The sequence below is a fragment of the Entelurus aequoreus genome, linkage group LG27 (genome assembly GCF_033978785.1).
Source record: "Entelurus aequoreus isolate RoL-2023_Sb linkage group LG27, RoL_Eaeq_v1.1, whole genome shotgun sequence".
NCBI classification, from domain to species: domain Eukaryota; kingdom Metazoa; phylum Chordata; class Actinopteri; order Syngnathiformes; family Syngnathidae; genus Entelurus; species Entelurus aequoreus.
The window spans coordinates 1,613,267-1,623,266 of record NC_084757.1 but is presented as its reverse complement, the minus strand read 5'-3'; the positions used below and the strand labels follow the sequence as shown (position 1 = coordinate 1,623,266).

Sequence of the window (10,000 nt, the reverse complement as noted above, 5' to 3'; positions counted from 1 at the left end):
ATACAACAACATAAACATATGGAGCGGGACAGGAGAACACACATGTTAGCAACACTAGCATAGTGAGCTACATGCTAACATTACATTTTAACATCATGCTGGCTAACTTAGCATATTCACTGTAACTACACATACAACATAAACATATGGAGCGGGACAGGAGAACACACATGTTAGCAACACTAGCATAGTGAGCTACATGCTAACATTACATTTTAACATCATGCTGGCTAACTTAGCATATTCACTGTAACTACACATACAACATAAACATATGGAGCGGGACAGTAGGACACAAATGTTAGCAACACTAGCATAGTGAGCTACATGCTAACATTAAATTTTAACATCATGCTAGCTAACTTAGCATATTCACTGTAACTACACATACAACAACATAAACATATGGAGCGGGACAGGAGAACACACATGTTAGCAACACTAGCATAGTGAGCTACATACTAACATTACATTTTAACATCATGCTGGCTAACTTAGCATATTCACTGTAACTACACATACAACATAAACATATGGAGCGGGACAGTAGGACACAAATGTTAGCAACACTAGCATAGTGAGCTACATGCTAACATTACATTTTAACATCATGCTAGCTAACTTAGTATATTCACTGTAACTACACATACAACAACATAAACATATGGAGTGGAACAGGAGAACACAAATGTTAGCAACACTAGCATAGTGAGCTACATGCTAACATTACATTTTAACATCATGCTAGCCAACTTAGCATATTCACTGTAACTACACATACAACATAAACATATGGAGCGGGACAGTAGGACACACATGTTAGCAACACTAGCATAGTGAGCTACATGCTAACATTACATTTTAACATCATGCTGGCTAACTTAGCATATTCACTGTAACTACACATACAACAACATAAACATATGGAGCGGGACAGGAGAACACAAATGTTAGCAACACTAGCATAGTGAGCTACATGCTAACATTACATTTTAACATCATGCTAGCTAACTTAGCATATTCACTGTAACTCTGCACATACAACATAAACATATGGAGCGGGACAGGAGAACACAAATGTTAGCAACACTAGCATAGTGAGCTACATGCTAACATTACATTTTAACATCATGCTAGCTAACTTAGCATATTCACTGTAACTCTGCACATACAACATAAACATATGGAGCGGGACAGTAGGACACAAATGTTAGCAACACTAGCATAGTGAGCTACATGCTAACATTACATTTTAACATCATGCTAGCTAACTTAGCATATTCACTGTAACTCTGCACATACAACAACATAAACATATGGAGCGGGACAGTAGGACACAAATGTTAGCAACATTAGCATAGTGAGCGTCTCATTGGAGAGGAGTGAGGGTGGTGCTCAGAAACCAGATCTGCTCCTCAAGTCCTGCGGTAAACAAACCTCCGGGGTGCCCTGCAGGTGGCGCCGCCACTACCAAAGCCTGCGCTCGCGTGGAAAATCCCAGCGACTTTTTCAGGCCACATTCCTGCCTGCCGAATAAGTCTTGAACGCACACGCTTTCATTTCAGCAATTTAGGAACCGCAGCCAAGCGACACGCCCCCCCCCCCCCGCGCTCACCTGGACACACCGTGCTCACGCAGGTGGCAAAGAGCAAAAATAGTCTAAAGGAAGCACAAACACGTCGGCTGAGGGTTTTCATCAGCGGGTAATGTGCAAGCTTCTGTGGTCACAATTGCAACAAACCTGAGGGAAGAACAAACTTCCACTCAATTCCTCACATTGAATGCCCAAAGAAAACTAAAAGTACGTACAAAAGTCAAAGTAAACATGAATGATTAGTTATTACCTCGACAAAAGTCCCTCGTTTAGTCAAAAACTGCACTTTGGAGACATTATCATGTAAAATCCCTATTTTGCGGACTATAAGGCGACCTGTAAATCAACTTTTACTTTGAAAATCAGTTTTTGCTTTGAAAATCAGTTTTTACCTTGAAAATCAACTTTTACCTTGAAAATCAGTTTTTGCCTGGAAAATCAGTTTTTACCTTGAAAATCAACTTTTACTTTGAAAATCAGTTTTTACCTTGAAAATCAGTTTTTGCCTTGAAAATCAGTTTTTACCCTGAAAATCAACTTTTACTTTGAAAATCTGATTTTGCCTTGAAAATCAGTTTTTACCTTGAAAATCAACTTTTACCTCGAAAATCAGTTTTTACCTTGAAAATCAGTTTTTGCCTTGAAAATCAGTTTTTGCCTGAAAATCAACTTTTACCTCGAAAATCAGTTTTTACCTTGAAAATCAGTTTTTGCCTGAAAATCAGTTTTTGCCTTGAAAATCAGTTTTTACCTTGAAAATCAACTTTTACTTTGAAAATCTGATTTTGCCTTGAAAATCAGTTTTTACCTTGAAAATCAGTTTTTACCTTGAAAATCAGTTTTTGCCTTGAAAATCAGTTTTTACCTTGAAAATCAACTTTTACTTTGAAAATCTGATTTTGCCTTGAAAATCTGATTTTGCCTTGAAAATCAGTTTTTACCTTGAAAATCAGTTTTTGCCTGAAAATCAGTTTTTACCTTGAAAATCAACTTTTACCTTGAAAATCAGTTTTTACCTTGAAAATCAGTTTTTACCTTGAAAATCAGTTTTTGCCTTGAAAATCAGTTTTTGCCTGAAAATCAGTTTTTACCTTGAAAATCAGTTTTTACCTTGAAAATCAGTTTTTACCTTGAAAATCAGTTTTTACCTTGAAAATCAGTTTTTGCCTTGAAAATCAGTTTTTGCCTGAAAATCAGTTTTTACCTTGAAAATCAGTTTTTACCTTGAAAATCAGTTTTTACCTTGAAAATCAGTTTTTGCCCGAAAATCAGTTTTTACCTTGAAAATCAACTTTTACCTTGAAAATCAGTTTTTACCTTGAAAATCAGTTTTTGCCTTGAAAATCTACTTTTACCTTTAAAATCAGTTTTTACCTTGAAAATCAGTTTTTACCTTGAAAATCAGTTTTTGCCTTGAAAATCAGTTTTTACCTTGAAAATCAGTTTTTGCCTGAAAATCAGTTTTTACCTTGAAAATCAGTTTTTACCTTGAAAATCAGTTTTTACCTTGAAAATCAGTTTTTGCCTTGAAAATCAGTTTTTACCTTGAAAATCAGTTTTTGCCTGAAAATCAGTTTTTACCTTGAAAATCAGTTTTTACCTTGAAAATCAGTTTTTACCTTGAAAATCAGTTTTTGCCTTGAAAATCAGTTTTTGCCTTGAAAATCAGTTTTTACCTTGAAAATCAGTTTATACCTTGAAAATCAGTTTTTGCCTTGAAAATCAACTTTTACCTTGAAAATTGACTTTTACCTTCTGATCATTTATTTGCATTGATTCCTGCATGTGAAATGATAAATATTATGTATTAGGTGTGTTTGGTTTGGTTCTATTTTTGGGTTCCCGGGGTTTCCTCTTAATATAACTGATGGTGACGCACCACCACAACAAACTTACAGCCGCCACACCTTGAAAATATGTTTATCTTAAACGTGAAAAGAACCTCAAGTAATAAAATGTAAAGTAGTCTCCAGAAGAAGTCCAAAGTCTGACACTATTTTTAACTTTTATTGCCTATCATGTTCAACAACCGTCCCAAATTCCAAAAGGGTTTTGCCTTCGGTGCAAACACCTTTGTCGTTTTTTTTTTAACCCCAAACCGACCACGGATATACCTTGTGAAAATAGTTATTTAATCGGTTCCAAAGGGTGTCTGTAACACGGCAGTAAAACGGCTGATCAAACAAAACAGAAGTCATCGTCATTGACCCGCTCCTAGCTCTCCAATCAGCTAAACACACTCAATAACTCCGTTTTGGTGAATTTACTGAGGAATTTGTGAAAGTGAAACAATACCTTGTGAAATTAGTTATTTAATCGGTTCCAAAAAGTGTCTGTAACACGGCAGTAAAACGTCCGATCAAACAAAACAGAAGCCATCTTCATGGCTCTCCAATCAGCTAAACAGACTTAATAACTCTGTTTTAGTGAATTTACTGAGGAATTTGTGGAAGTGAAACAACACCTTGTGAAATTAGTTATTTAATCGGTTCCGAAGAGTGTCTGTAACACGGCAGTAAAACGTCCGATCAAACAAAACAGAAGCCATCTTCATGGCTCTCCAATCAGCTAAACACACTCAATAACTCCGTTTTGGTGAATTTACTGAGGAATTTGTGGAAGTGAAACAATACCTTGTGAAATTATTTATTTTATCGGTTCCAAAAAGTGTCTGTAACACAGCAGTAAAACGTCCGATCAAACAAAACAGAAGCCATCTTCATGGCTCTCCAATCAGCTAAACAGACTTAATAACTCTGTTTTAGTGAATTTACTGAGGAATTTGTGGAAGTGAAACAACACCTTGTGAAATTAGTTATTTAATCGGTTCCGAAGAGTGTCTGTAACACGGCAGTAAAACGTCCGATCAAACAAAACAGAAGCCATCTTCATGGCTCTCCAATCAGCTAAACACACTCAATAACTCCGTTTTGGTGTATTTGCTGAGGAATTTGTGAAAGTGAAACAATACCTTGTGAAATTAGTTATTTAATCGGTTCCAAAAAGTGTCTGTAACACAGCAGTAAAACGTCCGATCAAACAAAACAGAAGCCATCTTCATGGCTCTCCAATCAGCTAAACACACTCAATAACTCCGTTTTGGTGAATTTACTGAGGAATTTGTGAAAGTGCAACAATACATTAACAATACTTACACATACACTCGTAAACGTGTTAGCATGTTAGCTCATGCTAGCGACGCTAGTTTCATTACATTACGACAGCACGTACAAATACGCATGGAGACACTCCTACAGACATCACACATGGGACGCTTTAGTAAGTGTGAATAGTTGTAGTCATATTGTAAAACGTACAAACCTCGCTTGGAGTGATGAATGAAGAATCAATACGAGTAGTAACGCTATGGATGGCGAGAAGACATCGGTAGGTCGTGAGTTCAAACCCCGGCCGAGTCATACCAAAGACTATAAAAATGGGAGCCATTACCTCCCTGCTTGGCACTCAGCATCAAGGCTTGGAATTGGGGGTTGAATCACCAAAAAATGATTCCCGGGCGCGGCCACCGCTGCTGCTCACTGCTCCCCTCACCTCCCAGGGGGTGATCAAGGGCGATGGGTCAAATGCAGAGAATAATTTCGCCACACCTAGTGTGTGTGTGACAATCATTAGTACTTTAACTTTAGGCCATACCTTAAACAACAAAACACATTTTCAGCGTATTTGTTTTAAAAAAAAATACTGATTTTGTGTGAAGTGAATTATATTTATATAGCGCTTTTCTCTAGTGACTCAAAGCACTTTACATAGTGAAAGCCAATATCTAAGTTACATTTAAAGCAGTGTGGGTGGCACTGGGAGCAGGTGGGTAATGTGTCTTGCTCAAGGACACAACGGCAGTGACGAGGATGGCGGAAGTGGGGATCGAACCCGGAACCCTCAAGCTCGCTCTACCAACCGAGAATGAATTCTGAATTGACTGCAAACCAAATATGACACAATATTCACAGACATCTAATCTGGCTGTGAGCAGGCTACTGTATGAACACGTTTTGTTGTCAGCTACACAAATTAGACATATTTTTAGTTTTACGAAGAATTGCAGCGTCCATCTTTATTTTCCCTTCGCCTGTTCTGATTGGCCACAGCGTGCAATACGATTTGCATATTCATAAGGGGGCGTGGTCCGGGATTCCCGCGTGCAAAACACTTTATTGCATCTGGATCCCCGCAACTCTTAATACATGAGGCCCCTGGTGCTTCTCATGTGTGATGAGCAGGGGCCAAATCTATGTGTGGCCCATCCAAAGAAGTGAACGTACGGGAAACTGCGGGCAGTAAAAAGATCATCAATCTCAGGATGTGACATTTCTACTTCGTGCGGATGAAAAGTGAAGTGATTTGATGCCATGTCAGCTGAAAGAAAGTGAAGGAGAGGACCAGAAGAAAAGGGGGGAAAAAAAGAGAATAAAACCTCATAAATTATCTTTAAAATATTGGATGTTCCTCGTTCAACCCTGAGAGGGACAAGCGGTAGGAAATGGATGGATGGACTTGTCATTTATATATTGACATGTGTTGTTTCTTCTTGTTGTTGGTTTGAAGTCTGTATGACATTACAACTGTGGAAGGAGAAGGCTGAAAAAGAAGGAAAAGAAAAAGGAGGAGGAAAAAGTAAAGGAGGACAAGAGAAAAGAGGAAAAGGGAAAGAAAGGGGGGAGAGGATGAAGAGCCATGGGAAGCAGGAAGAGGAAAGGGAAGAAAAAAAAGATGAGGAGGAAGAAGAAGAAAGAGAAAGAAGATGAAAAAGGAAAAGAACAGGAAAAAGAAAAAGGATTTTAAAAAAAATAAAAGAACAAAAAGGAGAAAAAAGAAAGGAAGGCAAAAGGAAGGAAAAGAAAAAAGGAAAAGGAGAACAAGGGGAAGAAGAAGACGAAGGAGGAGAGAAAAGAATGAGGAGAACAACAATAAAGAGAACAAAAAGGAGAGAGAAAAAGAAAAAGAAAAAAGAAACAGGAGAAGAATATAAGAATGAGAAAAAGGAGAGAAAAAAAAGACAATTAAAAAAGAAAAAGAGAAGAATTAAACAAAAGGAGAACAAGAAGATGGAGACGAAAGCAAAGGGGGACAAGAGGAAGGAAAAGCAAAAGGAAAAGAAGGGGAGTGGAAGAGGAAGGAGAAAAAGAGGTAGAAAAAAACAAGAAGAAAAAGAAAATTAAAAGAACACTAAGGAGAAAAAGGAGCAAAGTGTGAAAAGTTACTGATGTCGATTATCACCATTTTAGTGTATAAATGTGATTAACATGTTCATCTCCATTTTACTATTGCGGTTATTAATGATTATATACATATACACACACATGATTAACATGTTCATCTCTATTTTACTATTGTTGTTATTAATGATTATATACATATACACACACATGATTAACATGTTCATCTCTATTTTACTATTGTTGTTATTAATGATTATATACATATACACACACATGATTAACATGTTCATCTCTATTTTACTATTGTTGTTATTAATGATTATATACATATACACACACATGATTAACATGTTCATCTTCATTTTACTATTGTGGTTAATGATTATATACATATATACACACACATATATACACACATGATTAAAATTTTACTATCGTGGTTATTAATGATTATATACATATATATACACATATACTGTATACACGATTAACGTGTTCATCTCCATTTTACTATTGTGGTTATTAATGATTATATACAAATATACACACATGATTAACACGTTCATCTCCATTTTACTATTGTGGTTATTAATGATTATATAATGATAAATGGGTTATACTTGTATAGCGCTTTTCTACCTTCAAGGTACATATATACACACACATATATACACACATGATTAACATGTTCATCTCTATTTTACTATTGTGGTTATTAATGATTATATACATATATACACACACATATACACACGATTAACATGTTCATCTACATTTTACTATTGTGGTTATTAATGATAATATACATATATATATACACACACATACAAATGATTAACGTTTTCATCTCCATTTTACTATTGTGGTTATTAATGATGATATACATATATACACATAATTAACGTGTTCATCTCCATTTTACTATTGTGGTTATTAATGATTATATACATATATATACACATGATTAACATGTTCATCTTCATTTTATTATTTTAGTTATTAATGATTATATACATATATACACACACATACGCACGATTAACATGTTCATCTACATTTTACTCTTGTAGTTATTAATGATTATATACATATATACACATGATTAACATGTTCATCTCTATTTTACTATTGTGGTTATTACTGATTATATACATACATACACACACATACAAATGATTAACGTTTTCATCTCCATTTTACTCTTGTAGTTATTAATGATTATATACATATATACACATGATTAACATGTTCATCTCTATTTTACTATTGTGGTTATTAATGATTATATACATATATACACATGATTAACATGTTCATCTCTATTTTACTATTGTGGTTATTAATGATTATATACATATATACACATGATTAACATGTTCATCTCTATTTTACTATTGTGGTTATTAATGATTATATACATATATACACACACACATACAAATGATTAACGTTTTCATCTCCATTTTACTATTGTGGTTATGAATAATTATATACATATATACACACAAATATATATACACATGATTAACATGTTCATCTCCATTTTACTATTGTGGTTATTAATGATTATATACATATATACACATGATTAACATGTTCATCTCTATTTTACTATTGTGGTTATTAATGATTATATACATATATACACACACACATACAAATGATTAACGTTTTCATCTCCATTTTACTATTGTGGTTATGAATAATTATATACATATATACACACAAATATATATACACATGATTAGCGTGTTCATCTCCATTTTACTATTGTGGTTATTAATGATTATATACATATATACACATGATTAACATGTTCATCTCTATTTTACTATTGTGGTTATTAATGATTATATACATATATACACACATATATACACACGATTAACATGTTTATCTACATTTTACTCTTGTAGTTATTGATGATTATATACATATATACACATGATTAACATGTTCATCTCTATTTTACTATTGTGGTTATTAATGATTATATACATATATACACACACATACACACGATTAACATGTTCATCTACATTTTACTCTTGTAATTATTAATGATTATATACATATATACACATGATTAACATGTTCATCTCTATTTTACTATTGTGGTTAATGATTATATACATATATACACACATATATACACACGATTAACATGTTTATCTACATTTTACTATTGTGGTTATTAATGATTATATTCATATATACACACATACAAATGATTAACGTTTTCATCTCCATTTTACTATTGTGGTTATGAATAATTATATACATGTATACACACAAATATATATACACATGATTAACGTGTTCATCTCCATCTTACTATTGTGGTTATTAATGATTATATACATATATACACACGATTAACATGTTCATCTCTATTTTACTATTGTGTTTATTAATGATTATATACATATATACACACACATACAAATGATTAACGTTTTCATCTCCATTTTACTATTGTGGTTATGAATAATTATATACATATATATACACACAAATATATATACACATGATTAACATGTTCATCTCCATTTTACTATTGTGGTTATTAATGATTATGTACATATATACACACACATGTATAGACATGATTAACATGTTCATCTCCATGTTACTATTGTGGTTATTAATGATTATGTACATATATACACACACATGTATAGACATGATTAACGTGTTCACCTCCATGTTACTATTGTGGTTATTAATGATTATATACATGAGCGATAGAAAGAAGTGTGTCGTCGGTAAAAGGCGGCAAGAAGATGAAGACGATGGACAAAAGAGGTGGTTGGCGTCACGATGAACAAAAGAGGAGAGTTTGATAAAAGACGAGAAAAGTGTTTTATAAAAAAAAAAAAGCTTTGTGTTATCAGTGTGATGTTACAGCCGTGTTGCATCATCCTGCTCGCACGCACAACTCTGCACTCACATCTTTGCTGACGACCAACACTGAACTTGGCACAATTTTGCTGCCAAACCAGATAAAAGTGTGTGTGTGGTGGGTGGGCGAGGGGGGTTAAAAAGTGTGTGTGTGCGTGTGTGTGCGTGTGTGTGTGTGTGTGTGTGTGTGTGTGTGTGTGTGTGTGTGTGTGTGTGTGTATGTGTGTGTAAAAGTGAGGCAACCTCGGAGCTTGAAGGTTTGTCAGCTGAGCGACTAACTAATCATCCAGATGAATACTTGCACTTCATTGTCGTGATCATGTGT

At 34.4% G+C, this 10,000-nt stretch overlaps 2 protein-coding genes across 4 annotated transcripts in view; one reads left to right on the top strand and one right to left on the bottom strand.

The window, feature by feature from the left end:
- Nucleotides 1-10,000, bottom strand: part of smx5 — a 91,927-nt gene that overhangs the window by 38,882 nt on the left and 43,045 nt on the right. The window lies entirely within an intron of this gene.
- Nucleotides 1-10,000, top strand: part of bcl6aa (BCL6A transcription repressor a) — a 45,477-nt gene that overhangs the window by 8,534 nt on the left and 26,943 nt on the right. The gene's annotated exons all lie outside the window — the stretch shown is intronic.